Source organism: Chinchilla lanigera, unplaced genomic scaffold, assembly GCF_000276665.1.
Source record: "Chinchilla lanigera isolate Chin_1 unplaced genomic scaffold, ChiLan1.0 scaffold00084, whole genome shotgun sequence".
Taxonomy (NCBI): domain Eukaryota; kingdom Metazoa; phylum Chordata; class Mammalia; order Rodentia; family Chinchillidae; genus Chinchilla; species Chinchilla lanigera.
The window spans coordinates 9,025,037-9,044,264 of NW_004955485.1; the positions used below are offsets into that span (position 1 = coordinate 9,025,037).

The window sequence follows — 19,228 nt, forward strand, 5'->3', positions numbered from 1 at the left end:
GCAGACACCGCAGCCTGGGCCTGCCCCAGCCCTTCCCCTGGACGTTTAGACAAGGGCGGGACAAGGGCGGGAGTGCACGCAGGGCGTCTCCATGGCCAGCCCCTTGAACACGGCATCGGGGGGAGGCTCTGAGCTGTCCTGTTTAGCCTGCAAAGAGCTGAAGACGTAAAACACCTGAGACCAGGGGCCGGGGAAGGGCTGCCTGGCTTCCAGGTCATCCTGAGGCCCACAGGGGCCACTGTCCCAGGGCTCCAGGGGGCACCTGCAGCCTTAGGATGGTGACCCTTTTGCCGCAGGTAGATGACACAGGCTTCGCGGTTATAGCCTAAGAGGCTTAAGAACAGTGGGTATCTCGGGGATTCAGAAAGGAAGGACAGGAGGCTCGTGTCTCCCCCTTTCCCAGTTTGCCCACATGGTCTCTTCTCACTCCTACCAGTCTCAGCAGACCACCTTCCTTCTGTCCTCCTTCCTTTCTTCTCTCTCTCTTTTTCTTTCTCTTTCTCTTTTTCTTTTTCCTTTTATTTCCATCAACAAATCCCCAAAGAGGTGGTTTCCTTAATCCTGGATCTATGCAACACTTAGTTCTAGCCGTTGTGCTCTAATCTCCACCTGTGTGTGTGTGTGTGTGTGTGTGTGTGTGAGAGAGAGAGAGAGAGAGAGAGAGAGAGAAGAGAGAGAGGGAGAGACCCTCGGCTCAGCCCTGCCTGGGTTTCTTGGTCTGTACCCACTCTCGCCCACACTGGAGGGGAAGGAGGCTCACACAGCATGTTGGTCAGCACCCATGTTTAAAGAAGGGACAAGGTTCCATTCAAACTGGCCATGCTTCTAGCAGCCCCTTGGCCTCCATCATGACCTTGTTACCCAAAATGTAGCCTCCTGCGGTGAGTTATTCTGCTAACGATCAGCAACTCTCCTCTCGCACCCTGGGGGAGGATTCCTCAAGCAGGCTCAGAGCCTGGGCCTGGAACTCTCCCTCGATGCGTTGGCACTGCCCCTTGGGGTGACTGTCAGGCTGCCAGGCCAGGGCAGGCAGTTTGTGGGGGCAATGGTCCACGGTACGGTGGACCTGCACGGTGCGGCCCGATTGGCCCAGGCCTGGGGCCTGGAGGAGCCCAAGCCGAGCTGGCTTCTGTCCCGTGGCGGGTCCCGGGAGTAGCGCTTCTACCTGCGTGGGGTGGTGCACACCTGCGATCCCAGCACTCAGGAGGCGGAGCCTACATAGCTTCTACATAGCAAGACCCTGTCTCAAAAAACAAAGAAAGTGGCCTTCTGGTAGCAATTATCAGGCCTTCTCCGGGTTGAGTGCTGTCATTCTTGTCAAGCACTAACAACAGCAGGACATTCGAGGTCTGAGGCCTCAGAGTGGGCCCTGCCTTCAGTGCGGAGACGTGGGGAGACACCAGGATTACCTTGCGGCCCCGCTGTCTCTCCAAGTCTCCTCAGACAGCTCCAGACCTGCGTTTTCACACCTCTCCTGCAGGGTGTTGACACACGGGCGGCTGTCCCGGCCCAGAGCTGCCCAGGGGCTCTGTGCAGCGCTTCTGCCTGGTGCTAGGCGCCGCCGGGCACCTGCCAGGCCTGCGGGACGGAGGGAGCACTCCTGCCGCTCAGGACCACGGCTGTTCACAGAGGCCTCCGCGCACACACTTGACGCAGGTGGCCAGATCTGTCCAGCTTTCAAAACACACCATCCGCGGTGTGAGGACGGAGGGGAGGCGGTCCTGGGCCTGCCTGCCTCGCTGCGCAGTCCCTGCTCCTCGGTTCTGGCCAGGGAGAGTCCGGGAGTGGCCAGGAGGCTGAAGTTTGAGGCCCACAGTGGAAACAGAGGCTGGGGAAGGACCTTGGCCCTGTCTCCCGGGGCAGCCTGGCCGTCTGCCCGTGGGCACACCGTACCTCAAAGAGGTGAGCTGCCACCCCCTCAGGCCACCTGAGTGCCCGGCTGGACACACACGTGTGTTCACTCAGTAACTCCTTTTTGTACAACTGTTCATTTTGAAAAAATTTAGACCGCAGAAAAGCTAACAGACCCCCAGATTCCTTTGCATGGATAACTAACATTCTCCTCCCTTTGCCTTACTCCTGCTCTCTTTGCTCATCACGTGAACAGGTGCACACACAGCGCTATGATGACTAGCTCTCTGCGGCTTTGCAGCTGTTTCCGACAGTCAGGCTCGCTTCAGCCGGTTCCTCCCGAGAGCAGGCGCGTTCGTGTTTGCATCTGCTCAGGGCAGTTACCAAATTAAGGGAATGTCATCAATACATGTTACCTGGTGAACGGTCCACATCGGACTTTGCCCGTTGTTCCAAAGCTGCCTTGTGGAGCATTTTAGCCAGGATTGCACTCCTGGATTTGGTACTGGGACAGATCACCAGGTCTCCTTTGTTTTAACCTGGAAAAGTTCCTCTTCTCACTGTTGTTCTCACAACGTGAGTCTCTCTGGAGGGTCTGGCTGTCTGGCACCTCTTCATAATCACACTCAACTGGAGCCTTTCCGAAGGGCTGCTCCACGGTGAGTGTGTGCAGCGTGCAGAGGCGAGAGGATCACCGTGAGCGCACGGCCAGCCTGGGCTATGCATGCGTTCAAGGCCAGCCTGAATTGTATAGTGAGAACCTGTCTCAAAAAAGAAAACAAAACAAAGTCACAGCAAGCTGTAAGGGCATGGCGTAGTGGCAGAGTCCTTGCCAGTGAGCCCAGTGCCCTGAGTTTGATCCCCAGCACTATATAAAAAAATTCACTGATTGTCCAGCCCCTCCCCCAACACACACGCACACGCACACGCACACACGCGCACACACACACACGCACACGCACACGCACACTGAGGATCTCTCCTCTCTCTGCCTGAGGCTGGTGTTGGTTGGGCTTCTCCGTGCAAATGAAAGCACTGGTTGGAGTCAGGGTGTCACCAGCTGGGGTCTGAAGAGGAGACAGAGGACTTTTTTGCACCCCACCAGAGGTAGCTGCAGGTTCACTCACTATGTCACAGAAAAGAACTGCAGAAGGTGCCAGTGAGAGGCATGAACAGTTTTCTTAGGTAGAAGGGAGAGTGGGTGCTCAGCACCGGATGCGTGCTGTGAGGTTGGGATCTCCAAGGTCTCGGGGTATCTTCACGGTGGACCATCTGCAAGTGTGTGCCTCCACCTTGTAGCAGAAAAACCAGTATCAATCCCAATGGAAGACTCTTTGCACCAAGGAGTTAGAAGGCAACTTTCATTATGCCAGCAGTTTGGGGAACCCAGAGGTTCAAATCGCCAGCCCAGAATCAGGTTTGGATTCAGTTTAAGTATGGTTTTCGAACGGGAAGTACAAAGCTGATAGCGTGTCATTACATGATTGGTTGCGTGGAATACCAGAATTATGTCACATATTGTCAGGCAGGTTTGTACAGGAGCATTCTGGGGGGAGGGGACCTGAGAAGAGTAGAAGAGTAGGTAGTGTTCAGCGTGTCTTCAACTGAGCCAGTCTTCCCCCAGCATCACCTTGAAGCCCTTGAAGCCTTGAAGCAAGTTGGAATCACTGCATATTTTTAAACACAAGCCAGACGCAGGCAGTTTGACCTGCACATTGTTGAGAGGGAACATCTGGGCCTGGACAGTCAAGGCCAGTTAGGTGACAGGTGGCATGAGCACGGCCACAGGCTATGGAATGATTTCTAACTTTTATTATGGAGTGCCTGCGAGTCTGCTATTCTGTAAGTGCGCCCTCACAACCTGTCTGCTGGACTGCAGGCCCTCTGTGTGTTTGAGTTACAGACAGCGGTGCAGCTTCCTTGAGGATGAAAAGCAGGGCTTGTTAGCAACTTTTGCGGTGAGTTTCCCAGAGGGGAAGAAGGCAGTGCAACCTTAGGTAACTGTAACCCACAGCTGCGGTTTTTCTTAAAGGTACAATTTTTAAATTACAGTTTCCTCTGTCTTCTTTCTCCCTATCTTTATCTTTTCTACCCAACCTCAGGACATCTGAAAGTGGGACTGCAGGCCCAGCGCAGTCTGTGTGAACTTGGACAAGTTTCTTACCCTTCTAGGCCTCGCTTTTCGCCTCTGAGCTGGACACATTAGTCCCTGGCTATGGGTGCTGAGGATGGCATGAAGCGCTCTGTCCAAGCGGGCCTGGGCCAGCACTCATGCAGCCCTGGAGGCGTGCGAGGCCGAAGGCAGCGTAGGCAGGGGATGGTGCTGGGCAGAGGCCCTGGGGGGCTGGAGCCCCAGGATGGCATCCACACTGGGAGCCGGCTAGGGGCGGTCATCCTGCTGTGAGCGGGCAGGACGGGTACTCCTGTCACAAGGCGGGAGGCCCGGATGCCTCCCTCCTTCACACTCCATCCCTCTCACCTGCTTCCCGAAAGCCTTCCAGGTGGCTCTGATGGGCACCTAAGATGCCTCTGCCTGCTGAGACAGGAATGTCACGTCCTGGCTGGCCTGGGCAAGGCTGGCCCAACTTGGCAGGTCCTGGGCTCACCCAGGGGCATGGGGGACAGGTCCTGCCTTGCGGGGCATGGAAGATGCCAGGGTGAGGGCCCAGTGGGAAGGCAGACTAAGTCTTGACCCTGGCCAAAGATCGTGGGCTGACAGAGGGGCTGGAGGGCGGGCGGCTGCAGGCTGACCAGGGACGAGGGAGGGCAGGCAGCGCTTGGAGACCAGGAAGCCTGCGCCTGGGGCAGGAGCACCTCTGGGGCTTGCTCGGCTGCCTAGCTGCTGCGGGCTGTCCCCCGCCCCTCCTTCCCCGCCCGGATCTCTGCTTTGAACTGACTTCTCACCCTGGGAGGTGGCTGACCACAGGCTGGAGGAGGTCCTTTCTCCCTCCAACTCCACCTTCGCAGCACCTGCTGCCAGCCTGGAGGGCCCCCGCCCCGCTCTGAAAGAGTCTGGATGTCCTGAGGGCCCATCCGCTTCAGTCTGGCAGCCCGGTGACAAGGAAGTCTCGTCCCCAGCCCCTGGAGCCCTCCTCTTCCTCAGGCTCCTGAGGCCCCGAGCTCTGCCTGGCCCTCCCCACACCATTTCCTGCTTTTACCTTGAGCATCCTGCCTCGCCCCAGCCGCAGCCCAGCTCAGGTTTCCATGGCAGGCAGATGACAGCAGGCCTTCCTTCTGACACCGGGTTTTGGCAGGTCTAGCTCCACTCTGACAGACTTTCTGACACACTTCCTCCCAGAGACTTCAACTGCACTTTCCCATGTAATGGGACACCTCCCCCACAGGGAGGAGGAGGGTCTCCCGCAGGCAGGCAGGATTAAACCTGATGACAGGGCCTAAAAGTAGGGGCTGGGATTCAGGCTACAAAGGGGAGCAGCAGGACGGGTGGGCAGGAAGCAGGAGGGGTAGAGCCACTTCTACCAGCCTGGGTCGTGGGCTGCCCAAGCAGGAGGGATAGGGACAAAGGGCACGGGGCTTCTCTGCTAATGGGACCCCAATGACACCCCACTCTGCAGAAGAACAACCTTTTTTTTTTTTTTTTCTCTTTTTGAGACAGGGTCTCCCTGTACAGTTCAGGCTGGCCTTGAGCTCACTTTGTAGCCCAGGCTGGTCTCAAACTGGCAACGATCCTCCTGCATCAGCCTCCTAAGTGCTGGGATTACAGGGGTGCCCCACCATGCTGGACATAGGAGAACCCATTTTGAGGGGAAGGAAAGCCCAGCCTGGAGCCGGAAGGTGAGAGGAGAACAAGTGGTCCTGCAGGGGACAAGGGGGCACTCGGGGAGGCAGGAATGCCTGACAGACCTTCACTGCGTGCCCTTAGAATCTGTGACCCGTCCGTGTGGGAGCAAAGCTCCCATTAGGGGAATCACAGGCCACAGGAGCAGAACATACTCGGACTGGCCCAAGTGACAGGGGTGACTCCTGGGAAGCAACTAGAACGCATCGCTTAGTTCAATCTCCAAGGTTGTTCTCTCTCCCTGCTCCAGAAAAGCAAGTGGCTGACAAGCCCAGACACACACAGGGCATTCCAGCAGAGACAGAGGGGCAGACGCGTCCCCAGGATAGCGCGGACAGGAGGGTCAGCAGGATGCCAGAGGAACCAGCGCAGGAACCTGGGCTGGGATGCAGCAGCACCGGAGCGAAGGAGCCGCGGCAGACCCCGCGGAGGACACGTGAAAGGGCGGCTGCGGCGGAGGCCTGACACGCTGTTCCTCCTTCCCGGCCTGCTCCCCGGCGTTCTGAGGCTCTTTCCGGTACATTCCCTTTTCAGTCACCCGTTTCAGTTCGAATTGCACTCTGTGCAAACAAGGAACTCTGACACATGTCAGGAAACGGCTGTCCCAGCCACAACTTGGCATTTCCTTTCTCTCTCTCTCCCTTTCCCTCCCCTTCCCTTTCCTTTCCTTCTTTCCTTCCTTTCTTTTTTTTCTTTCTTGTACTGAAGATTGAACCTAGGGCTTTACACATGCTAGGTAAACACTTGACTTGCTTTTCTGATTGTTGGGACAAAATACCTGACACCCAAAGTTAAGGAAGGAAAGGTTTACTTAGCTCACAGTTTGTGGAGGTTTCAGTCCATAATCAGGGTGGAGGTTTCAGTCCATAATCAGCTGGCCCCAAGGCAGGGTGGCATGGCAGAGGAGCAACAGTTCATGGCTGCAAGGACGACAAAAGCAACAAGAGCAAAAGGGAAGGAGCAAGCCTCTTTTCCTCCCTTACATTGTAACCAGGCTACGCACCCTAGCGTGGGTGTAGCATTCACAGCCGCAACCCCAGCACTAGACAATGAACCAACTGCAAACTCTAGATTCAGCCGCCTCTGAAAAGCCTTCCCCCCTTGACTATATGAGGCTTTGGGGGGGTCATCTAGACATAAACCATAACAAAACTCTACTGCTGAGCTACACCCCCAGCCCTTTTAATTTTTATTCTGAGACAGGGTCTCACTATGTTGCCCAGGCTAGCCTCAAACTTGTGATGTTCCTGCCTCAGCCTCCTGGGTAGCTTGAATTGCAGGTGTGCACCACCATGCCTGGCTGGCATTTTCTCCTAGTAAACAATGACATACTATACAGCTTCAGATTCCTGGGTGAAGCAGCCTGTTCAGCCGGCTCATGTCAGCTATCCTCTCATGTCCACTCGGCTGGGCCTCGGAAGAAGGCAGGGTGTCAAGATGCAAGTCGGTGGGGGAGGCTGGCACAATGTGTGTCCACATGCAGTTCTGAGGACTGTGCGGGTGCATTTCTGAGGGGTCCTAGTCATACTGTAGACACTGAAAATGCCTCTAGTCAGAATTTTAACAGGTGGCAGTAAAGTATGCTGAGAAAGGAACACAATCCTTATGTAAGGGCTCCACAGGGTAGTGGTGACCCCAGGCTGGGCTCGCTTCTCAACTAGCAAAGCGCTAGTTCTCAGGGAAGATGGCGTGGTTTAGCGCTGTGATACTGCAGTGAAATACCAGAAAGAGGGCACCTGTGAAGAAAGGTTTAAGGTTTATTTAGCTCACACATCTGGAGGTTCAGATTCAAGATCAGGCAGCAGAGAGAGAGAGGGGCGGGGAGAACACTCCCGCTTCTTTGTATCTGTCTAACTGCTTCTTTTTTTTTTGGTACCAAGACTCGAACTCAGGACCTTGGGCTTGCCAGGCAGGTGCTTGTGCTATATCCCTGGCCCCTGTCTGTCTAACTGCTTCTGACCACAGCTTTCAGAGCTGCTTTACTCCCCTGCCTCAGCAGACTGGGAGGAGACAGCCAGGGTGGCGGCAGCGGGCGAGCTCAGTGGAACCCTTGCCCAGCATGTGTGTGGCCCTGGGCTGATCCCCAGCACTGTGGAAAAGAAGACGACCCAGAAAGTAGCTCCCTCCCAGACGCACACCACCAGACAAAGGCATGAAACCCCGGGAAATGAGCTCACGAAGAAAAATAAGGCACCCGGGTCATGTGATGTCTGTAAAAGAAATCTAAAAAAATGAGGAAGAGAATTAATGGACTAGTGAGAACAAGAATTTGAAGTAATCATAAAAACATCCTATAAGAGAAAATGGAGATCATTATATATTTGGAACAGGAATGATACCTATAAAGAAGTTATCAAGTACAGAAGAATAGCTGGGACACAAAGTTTAGTGTGTAAGTGGAGTAGGAAATAGATTCAGACTAAGAATCAATTCCTAAGCTGGAAGGTAAGCCTGCAAACTCTCCCAGAATGTGTCAGGAAGGAATAAAGGGGTAAAAAGTACAAGGGTAAAGTGACTAAATCCAGAAGATAGACATGTCTCCAAAATGGGAGTTCCAGAAGAGAAGGGAGAAAATCTGGAAGTAAATATCTGAAAAATAGTAACTAAGTGAATTCCCAGCTCTGAAGGTGTCGGTCAGTGGTAAAATGTGTGATTCTAATGCACAAACAAAACAAAACTGAAAAACAAATTCCTAGACTTCCCAGAATTACAGACAGGATACTAAGAAGATAGGTGAGGAAAAAAAACAATAACACTGGAGAGCAGCATAGTAAAATTTAGTAAAAATGAGAGACAAAACATTCTAGTTTTTTTTTCCAGTACTGGGAATCAAACTCATGACCTCATGCTTGCCAGGCAGGCGCTGTGCCACTGAGCTAAATCCCCAGCCCCAACAAAACATTCTAAAAGCTTCCAGAGAATGAAGACAAATAAATAAGAAAACAAATGGGAAGACCAACCCCAAACAACCCACAGGAACAAGGACCTTAGTTTCCTCAGTAAAAATGCTGGATTCAAGAAAAGGACATGCCATTTTTCTTTCAGCAAAATTTTAATTTTAGTACAAAATTAAAATAATAAAGATGCTCTCACGCTTTCGGGGCCTCAGAAGATCCGTTGCCTAATGGCTGTCTTTGAGAGACACTTGTGGAGGAAGTGCTCAGTGAGAACAGGATTAAATCCCAGAGAACACAGAAAGGTACGAGGATGACGGGGGACTGAAGCACTCCAAGGTGTACGGTAGTCTAAATAAGTAAAGAGAGGAATGAAATCCCCCCAGCTACATCCAGGTCAGCAGCCCCAACTTTTTGGCAGTAAGGACTGGTTTTGTTGAAGATAACTTTTCCGCAGAGGGGGAGCAGGGGTGGTTTGGGGGTGACTCAAGTACACTGTGTTTATTGGGCACTTTATTTCTATCATTAGTGCATAGTAATATTTAATGAAATAACTATACAACTCACCATAATTCAGACTCAGTGGGAGCCCTCAGCTGGATTTCTTGCAGGGGGACAGTGCCATCTCGGGATCATGGGAGACAGTGACGTCTGAAGTGTGTGCATGAGAGCAGTCTACTCTGCAGCTTCATTGCTGTCAGATCCCTGCTTCACAAAGATAAGAGGTCGGAAACAGAAGCAAGCTTTGCAGTGCTTTTGTGGCAATATCAGGATATTTGCCTTCACGTTAGTATGGAATGTAGGAAGATTTGAAGTTCTCTTGCAAAACCTCTGCTAATGTTAGAAACATGTCAAAAATCCCAGTGTTTGTTTGTCCCCCCCATAATTCCAACTTGGCTTTGAATGCATCCACTTTATCTGCCAACTTGAACACAGTTGTTCTTGTCTGAAGCGACAGGTTGAGTTCGCTCAGCAGGCTGGATATGTCACACAAGTAAGCAAGTTTTGGGGCCCATTCTCTGTCACGGAGATGTGCTGCCAGTGGTGACGGCTTTTCTAGAAGACACCTCTGGAGCAGCTCCCATAAAAGCTCTGGCCAGTGATCTACCCTTAGAAAGCCATCTCATTTGTGTATAGGAGAAGACTTGTGTAATGTGTCCATCTCCTCAGAGAGCTGCATAAACAGATGTGAGTTAAGGGCAAGTGCTCTAATGTGGTTGATAATTTTAATCACATCCTATAAAATGTTAAGTTCAGGTGAGATTTTGTGGCTCACCAGCCTTTGTCTGTGATGCAGTATAGAGACTCATGTTCAGAAGTGACCTCTAGCCCAAGTTGTGAAACCAGGAAGCCTTCATTTATGGCAGCTGCTCCATTCATGCCTCTGCTGACACAGAATGTCCAGGTCCGTTTTCCTGATGTGTACTCACTCAAAGACTTGAACAGTTCTGCTGCTGTGCCGTTGGTTGACAACTGAAGTGCGCATCGCACACCCTAAGGCACATCCTCCTGAAAACTGTACTGCAGGAAGACAGGCATTGTTGCCTTGCCAACATCGGGAGACTCATCCACCTGGACTGTGACCATGGTGACTCATGAATCCTCTCTAACAAGTGTGCCTCAGTGTCCTCTGATGTTTCATCAACTCTCTAGTGATGGTGCTAGCTGAAAGAGGGACACACACCAGCTCTGAACTGCAGCCTCTCCCAAAGCAGAGCAGATGTCCTTTGCATCAGGCAGGGTCAGCTCTTCCACAGTAGTAAAGGTCTGCTTAGCTTTAGCAACGTGATTAGCCGCTAAGAACGACTCTCACAATGCAGACACGTTTGGTGATATGGTGGCCTTCGGTAACTGCTTCTGTTCCTGGTTTTTGTTTTTGTTTTTTTTTTTTTTCCTTTTGAAAAACTCCGAAGACTTGCCTTTTAATACAGGGTGCTTGACCTCCATGTGGAAAAACAATTTTGAGGGTTTCCTGGCTTTGTTGGATAGCCAGTAGCCATGCATACAAAACAGGCTTGGACAGTGTGAATCACCTGCTACAGTGAACCCATAATCTAAGTAGAATTCTAAAGCAGGGTTATTTTTTGGGACCAAAACTGACTGGGACAAGTGCATAGTGCTGGGTAGAGGTGGGGCTAGAAGTGGTAAATAAAATAATGGGCAGGCCCTGTACCCGTAAAATAAGTGTTGAGTTCTGACTTAAAAGTACCACCAGGCACAGCTGTGCAATGGAATACATCAACTCAGTTGCTATTAGGTGCCCAAGGTGCAGCGTAATTGTCACTCACAGGTAGGGTTTTAATGAGTCTTCAAGCAGTTGATTTGCGATGGTCTCTGTTTGAGTCTTTCTGCTACTGTTAATCTGCATTTGCAGCCACTCCCCAAAGCTGGCATCACTGCCTCAGCTCCACCTGAGCTCATTAGGCGTTAGATTCTCATGTAGCGCTCTGAATCTGGATCCCTCACATGTGCAGCTCACAGCAGGGTTCCTGCTCCCAGGAGACTCTAATGCTGTCACTGATCTACAGGAGGCGGAGCTCACTCTCATGGGAGTGGCTGTAAGTGTAGGTGAAGCTTTGCTCACTGGCCTGCAGGTCATCTGCTGGTGTGCAGCCTGGTGGGGGTGGGCCCTGTGCTGGATGATCCAATGAAAGCGCTGAGTCTGGACATGAAAGTGAGTGAGGTCCAGTGGAGGTGTAAAGATGAACTTTTGACAAACAAAATTAAAAGGGATAAATGCACACAAGCGGGACTCTCACATTTCCACAAAATAAGACCTGGTCTTATATTAATTTTTGCTCCAAAAGATGCAATAGGGCTTATTTTGAGGGAATGGCTTACTTTTTCATGTACAACCATCTACATTTATTCATGTGCAAAAATCTACATTTATGCAAACATAGTCATGTCATCTTCTTCTGGAACATCATCATGACTCTCCCAACCCTAAATTCCAGCCTGAATTTCCTGGGACTCCATTTCCTATAGAATTATTGGTCCCAGTAGCTCATGTCCAGCAATAGAGCTCTCCTGAAATAAGCTCTTCTTGTTCCTGTAGCCTGCTCATGGTACAACATTACAACACACAAAGTACTAAGTTAATTGATACTAGACATAACCATGTCTATTCATTACCAAATGTGCACATTAGTCATGCTTTGTTTTTGTTTTTTGTTTCAGTGCTAGGACTTGAACTCAGGACCTTGCACTTACCAGGCAGGCACTTATGCCACTGAGCTATATCCCCAGTGAGTCATGCTTTGTGCCTGTACTTTTTTTGTCCTTTAGCAATAAGTCTTTAATTCATTGGTTTACATAGATATTTACCTCTCTTCTAAAGATGCCTGTTTGGGTACTTACAAAAACTTAATTATAAGGTTTTTTTTTGTTTTTTGTTTTTGAGACAGGGTCTCACTACGGAGTTCAGACTGAGCTTGAGCTCACTTTCTAGCCCAGGCTGGTCTCCAACTCACGGTGATCCTCCTGCCTCAGCCTCCCAAGTGCTGGGATTACAGGCATGCACCACCATGCCCGGCTTAATTATGTTATACTATTGTTTATTTTAACTATGTCTGCTGTGTGTTGTAACAGACATACTAAATGCATCCTTCTGGCTGATGATCTTAACTGGGGCTTATTTTTGTTGCAGATCTTATATTACAAATATCCTGAAAAATCGTGCTAGGGCTTATTTTCCAGTTAGATCTTATTTTCAAAGAAATATGGTACAATAAACTAGGAGTAACATCCACAAGAATGAAAAAGAAAGCTTTACTTTTAAAAAATATTTATTTATTTACTTACTCTTTGGTCTTTTTGAGACAGGGTCTTGCTGTGCAGTTCAGGCTGACCTTGAGCTCGCTTTGTAGCCCAAGCTGGTCTTGAACTCACAACGATCCTCCTGCCTCAGCATCCTGGTGCTGGGATTACAGGTGTGGGCCCCCACTGGCTACAGAATGCTTTCCATTTTTTTTTTTTTTTGGTACTGGAAATTGAACTCACGGCCTGGCCCTTGCCAGGCAGGCACTGTGCTGCTGAGGTATATCTCTGGCTTCTCAGAATGCTTTACTTTTAAACCAGCAAAAAAATATTCTATTCCAAAAGTTATGAAGGAAGAAAAAAAGGAAAAAAATAGACATAGTAAATAGGAAATGTAAAGTAAGATAGCTGATCTGTCTGAATATAACAGCAAAATAAATAAGTGTAAATGGATTAAATTTATAAATCAAAAGCCAAAGAATCTCATGTTAGATTAAAATAATTATTCAACTGAAATGTTGCCATTTGTTGAAAATAAAGGAAAAAAAAGATAAAGCAAAATCAACACCAAAAAAGTCATTGCTGCAATTTTCAGATCATATTTTCTCACCAAAAATATTTTAAGTTAAAAAATATAAAGGATAAAAAAATACATAAAGGGTAAAAAGAAGCACTATATACTGGAAAATAAATCAAGGAGATATAGCTGTTGACATGTATGAAGTTAGTGATGTAGATTTCAAAGTATATAAAGCTGAAAAAACTTGGGAATAGGTAGGAATATTTAATCAACAATGGTCAAGATTTCTTTTCTTTCCTTTTTTTCTTTTTTTGTCTTTTTGAGACAGGGTTTCACTATACAGTTTAGGCTGGCCTTGAACTCACTTTGTAACCCAGGCTGGCCTCGAACTTGCAGCAATCCTCCTGTCTCAACCTTCTGAGTACTGGGATTACAGGCATGCACCACCATGCCTGCCCTCAAAAATTTTAAATAGACCCAAAATAACTGTACATAATTATGGAGTACAGTGTGGTCATGCAGTACATGGAGAAAATCTGTAACAGACCCTTCCCAGAACTGATCATTTAGGTATACTAAATAAACACATAGAATATTTAATCATTATGATTAATGAGTTTGTGTAGATAAATTTATAGGGAAATTTTCATCCTCAAATTGGGAATAGTTATAAAATGAAGCAGTTCTCAGACTATACAGCAATTAAACTAGAAAGCAATAGGATAACTTTAAAAATTCTTGAGTATAAACTAAAAAATACTTTCAAATGATTCTAGAATTAAATAGAAAATAATGAGAAAGTTTAAAGGTACTTGAACATAAACAGTGAAAGCATTACAAATAAAAATTTGTGGAATAATTTTTTTTTTTGAGACACGGTCTTACTATACAGTTCAGCCTGGCCTTGAACTCACTAGGTAGCCAATGCTGGCCTTGAACTCGCAGCAATCCTCCTGCCTCAGCCTCCCCAGTGCTGGGATTATAAGTGTGTGCCACCATGACCAGCGAGATAAAATTAAAACAGTATTTAGAAGAAATTTTATAGCTTCAAGCATATCAGAAAATAAGTAGGAACAAATGAGCTGATGCAGTTTATGCACAAAGCTATAAAAGCAGTAGAAACCAACAAAAACAAAGAAAATAGGGCTGGGGATGTAGTTCAGTGGCTTAGCATGCACAAGGCCCTGGCTCAGGCTGGACACAGGGCACGTGCTTCTAATTCCAGGTATTTGGGAGGCCGGGGCCATTTATTAATTACAGAGGAAAACTGTAGGGCGGAGGGAGCTGGGAGTCATCACTTTAACCAAGCAATCACATTTAGCTCAGCTAATCGTGAAGTAACCTGCCAGTACAGACCTCCTGGCGTGGTGTGGAACGAAGTCCACATCATTCATGTGGTAGTTATGCCAAAGACGTGTTGCCGGAATTTAATCAGCCTTTATATTCGGCTCTCATTTCTACCACAGGACACACTGAGGACAGAGCAAATACATGTTATTGTGTGGAAACAGTCACAAAATCCAAATTATGGGACTGACCAAAAAGAAAGCCTGACCTAGACTCCTGTAACTGAAAATAAAATCTCATGTGGAGAGTGTTAAGGTAGTAAAGAATCCCAAAGATCAAATGCAGTACATGAACTTTGAGTGGATCCAGTTAAAAACAAACAAACCAAACTCAACAACAGCAACAAATAAAGGTATAAGCCAGGCACAGTGGTGCATACCTGTAATCTCAGCTACTCAGGAGGCTGAGGCAGGAAGATAGCCAGTTCAAGCCTGGGCAACTTAGGAAAACCCTGTCTCAAAAATATGGAAAGGGGCTGAGAATGCAGGAGGTCCCTGGGCTGATGCCCAGCACTATGGGCGGGGTGGGGGTAGAGCAGCTGTAACAGACACGGGAACACCTGGAGAAAGTGGGAAATGGGCTGGGTATTAGGCAATAATACCACTTGTTTGTCTTCTCAGCTGTAATAATTTTGTGTAGCTATGTAGAAGGTCCATGTTCTTAAGTGGTGCAGGCTGATATATTTAGGGGTGCAGCGCCATGAGTCTGACTTTATTACAAGTATGCATGCATGTGAGGAGGACAGAATGTAACAAAATACTAATGCTGCTGCATGTAGGGGGTGCTAAACAGATGTTTATTGCATTATTCTCTCATCTGTGTGTGTGTGTTTAAAGTTTTGAGAATGAGAATCTCACAGGAAAAGACTAGAAGCAAATTTAGCAAGGTTGCCAAGCCCAAGATCAATTTACAAAATCAACAGTGGTTTCCACCCCGCGGTTCATCGCCCATAAAATAAGATACCCCATGAAAACAGCAGAAAACGTGACACATCAAGGAGCTGATTTGTAAGAAAAGCGTACATCCTTTCTGGAGGGAAAGTGACGGATCTTTTAATGACTTACAGGAAAATGTGAACAAATAGGCATCGTAAAGTTGACAAATCTCCCGAATAAATCAAGCTGAGTCAGTGCAGTTCCAAGTCTCAGAAGGATATTTCTTGGGCATTCAGCAAACTTATTCTAAAGGTGAACTGGAAATGAGAGTTCACGGGTAAGGAGGTCGGCTGTGAGAGGAAGAGTGAGGAGGACGCTGGGCACCAGGGACAGAGACGACGACAAAGAGCAACCGAAAAGCGCAGGAAAATAACAAGTGGAACAAGTTAGACAACTCAAAGTCAGGCCTTTGTGCGTACAGGAATCACATGTGCAAGAATGACACATCGGCAACCAGAGGCCAGGGGAGAGTTAATAAGAGGGACCAAGGGGCTGGGGATTTAGCTCATGGGGCTGGGGATTTAGCTCAGTGGCACAGCGCCTGCCTGGCAAGCACAAGGCCATGAGTTTGATTCCTGGTCCCGGAAAGAAACAAAAACCGAAAAACAACAACAATAAAAGAGGAACCAATAGAACTGACGCACCGTGCAGCAGAAAGGTGAGGCTGCATCAGTGACTCGCTGTTCTGGTGAATTCCAGATGTACCGAGGACTTTAACAATAACAACAAGTCTCTGAATTAAATAAGAGAAGTGCTCAGGAATGTTGTGGGTATGGGGTGGGGGGATTTCTAAAATAATCTTCAGGAGTACAAAGCAGAGCTGGGCATGGTGGTGCACGCCTACACTGCCAGCACTTTGGAAGCTGAGGAAGGGGCCTCATGACCTTACAGTTGTCCTGGGCTGCATAGTGAGCTCCTCTCTCGGGGTAGAAACCACCGTTGATTTTGCTTTGTTTTGTTGTGTTGTGTTTTGTTTTGTTTTGTGGTGCTGAGGATAGAACCCAGGGCCTCACACACACTAGCCAAGGACGCTACCACTGAGATACACCCACAGCCCAAAAGATTTTCTTTTAGTGCATGGATTTAACCATGTTACACTTAAGCATTTTGTTCCCAAGAAACCCAAGTGCAACTAACAGATGAATAAAACATGCAGACTGGGAGAAGATTTGCACAATACAAAACTGACAAAGGACCGATATTTAGAGTATACAAGAAACTGCAAATCCACAATGAAAACAATAGGGAGCCAAGTGTGGTCATGCATGCCTTTAATCACAGCACTCAGGAGGCTGAAGGAGGAAGATCACAAGTCCAAGGCCAGCCCTGTCTTTTTCTAAATGTTTATACAAAAAAATTTATTTTGCCATACTCTTCACCAGTCACTTGTGTTTGTTCCAATCTTGCTGAAAAAAGGAAAGATACAATCTCTGCTTCAGTGTAGGAAATTCAATGATAGAAAGGTACCTACTGCAGTCACCAAGTACAATATGATATTCTGCAGCTAATCTCACACACTCAACATGAGAATAAAAAGGAGTGAATTTATAATTGATGGTACCATGATTTGGTGTGTTCTGTTTAAGGTCATAGGATTTAACAAATTTAATGTGTGACTGAAAACAATAAATATTTAAATTTTTAAAAGTACAGTAAAAAACACATTGCCATTAATCCCCCTTAAATACTCCCCTTCCTTTGAACACACTTATCCCATCATTCTTTTTTTAATTTTTTTGTCTTTTTGAGAGTCTCACTATGCAGTTCAGGCTGGCAGTTCAGGCTGACCTTGAGCTCACTACGTAGCCCAGGCTGGTCTCAACCTCATAACGATCCTCTTGCCTCAGTCTCCCAAGTGCTGGGATTACACCACTCCCAGTTTATCCCATCATTCTTGCCACTTTTTGAAGCAGTTCTGGAAGGTATATTTTATGAATGTCTTTTTGTGGTTGCCTCAATGTCCTGAATCTATTCAAAATGTTAGGGCATACAGATTTGCCTTGTAGGACTGCTTTCATTGCATCCCATAAGTTCTGCTATGTTGTATTGGGTTATCATTTAATTGTAGAAACTGTTTAACTTCTTTTATTTCACCTGGGACCAACTAGTGGTACAGAAGTGTTAATTTCCACGAGTTTATGTAATTTTTGTGGTTTCTTTTGCCATTGATTTCCAATTTCATTGCACTATGATCGATAATATGCATGGGATAATTTCAATTCCTTTGCATTTACTTAACCATGTTTTATGAGCCAGTATGTGGTCTATTTTGGAGTGAGTCCTGCTGTGAAGAAGGATGTATGTGTCCTGCTGAGAAGAATGTATATTCTGTTGTTAGGTAGAACACTCTGTAGATACCTACTAAGTCCGTTGGTTCAAAGGTTTGGTTCAGCTCTGATATTTCTTTGATTTTTTTTTGTCTACTGCATCTGTCTACTTAAGAGAGTGGGGTATTGAGGTCTCCCATTACAATTGCATTAGTGCTTATTTGATTTTTTTGCATTCTTTAACTTTGTTTTGTAGAGTTGTGTGTGCACTAGTATTTGGTGCATATATATTTATGATTGTTATCTTTTCTTCTTGGGTTATTCCTTTAACAAGTATGTAGTGACCTTCTTTGTCTATTCTGATCAGCGTTACTTTCAAATCCAGTTTGTCTGCAAATAGAATAGCTACCCCTGCTTTTTTCCATGTTCCTTTCACATGTAGTATTGTTTTCTATGTTTTGACTTTCAGCCTACGATTTCTTTTTTCCTTAAATGTGTTTCTTGTATGCAGCATATTGTTGGATCTTGTTTCTTGATCCATTCTGTCAATATGTTTCTTTTGATTGGTGAATTGAGACCATTTTCACTTTGATGATCATAAATGATATGTATTGATTTATCCTTGACATATTATCTTCCTGTTGTTGGTTTCCTTTCTTTCCCTTCTGTTTAACTGCTTGCCTTGCCTGATGGATTCGTTCTACTGGGACTCTTTTGTGGTTTCTTTTGCCATTGATTTCCAATCAGTCTTCCAATCAGAATCCATCAATCTTTAATGAAGACTCTTTGTCTTCATTGCCTTTTTCTAGAAAATCTTGCAGAACTTTTTGGAGAGTTGGTTTGGTGGTCATGAATTTCTTCAGATGTTCTTTATCATGAAAGTATCTTATTTCTCCACCAATTTTGAAAGACAATTTTGTGGGCTACATCCATTTGAGTTAGAGGTTATTTTTTTGTGGCTTGAAATACTTCACTCCAAGCTCTCCTTAAATTACAGGTTTGAGTTGAGAAGTCGCCTGTGATTCTGATGAGTTTTTGTTTATGGGTGATTTGTTTCTTTTCTCTAACAGCTTTTAGTAATCTATTCTTGTATTGAATTTCTGGAATATTGACTATAATATGCCTTGGTGTAGTTTTTTCCTGATCACAGCTATTTGGAATTCTATATGCCTCACTTACTTGTATCTCAAATTCCTTTTCCATGCTTGAAAAATTTTCAGCTATTGCTTCTGTGAACAGATTTTTTATGTCCTTTGTGCTATCTTCTGATTCTTCATTGATTCCAATTAATCTTATGTTAGTCTTCTTTGTGTCATCCAGCAGCTGTTGTATTGATTTTTCATGGTGCCTTGCTATTTTTAAGAGGTCTTTCATGGGATAATCACCAATCACAACCCTGTCTTCTAGATCTGATACTCTATTTTCCCATTAATTGACTCTGCTGTGTGTACTTCCAGTAGAATTTTTAATTTCCTGGATTTCTATTTGAGTCTGTTTTATGGAATCTAGTTCTTTTCTATGTTGAGCATTCATGGTTTTCATATCTCTCCTAAGCACCTCTATTTTGTAAATCTATATCTATTCTTTATTCACTAATCATTTCCTTCATCATGGACATCATCTCTTTAATTATCTTGTTGCTTTTTTGTCAAAAGACTTATTGATCTGTCTTGTTATTTCTGCTGCTACCATTTCATAAAATTTAGCTGGTGGCTTTTGATTTCTTTCACCTCAAAGGCCCCTTGGTTTGCCTTGGGTGAGTTGGTGTTATGAATTGCACTGTTTCTGTGTTTTCTCATTTTCTATTTGCTGTTGTTGTTTATTTGTTTTCTGTGTTGAGGCTTGGAAATTGCTAT

The 19,228-nt window shown here is 46.5% G+C and overlaps 1 long non-coding RNA gene across 1 annotated transcript in view; it reads left to right on the plus strand.

The window, feature by feature from the left end:
- The first annotated feature begins 1,816 nt into the window (after nt 1–1,816).
- LOC102028758 overlaps nt 1,817–19,228 on the plus strand; it is a 23,407-nt gene continuing 5,995 nt past the window's right edge. Inside the window, exons 1-3 of the long non-coding RNA XR_001231065.1 lie at nt 1,817–1,902; nt 3,755–3,809; nt 5,901–6,167. This is a non-coding gene — a long non-coding RNA (uncharacterized LOC102028758). The remainder of the gene's footprint in view (nt 1,903–3,754; nt 3,810–5,900; nt 6,168–19,228) is intronic.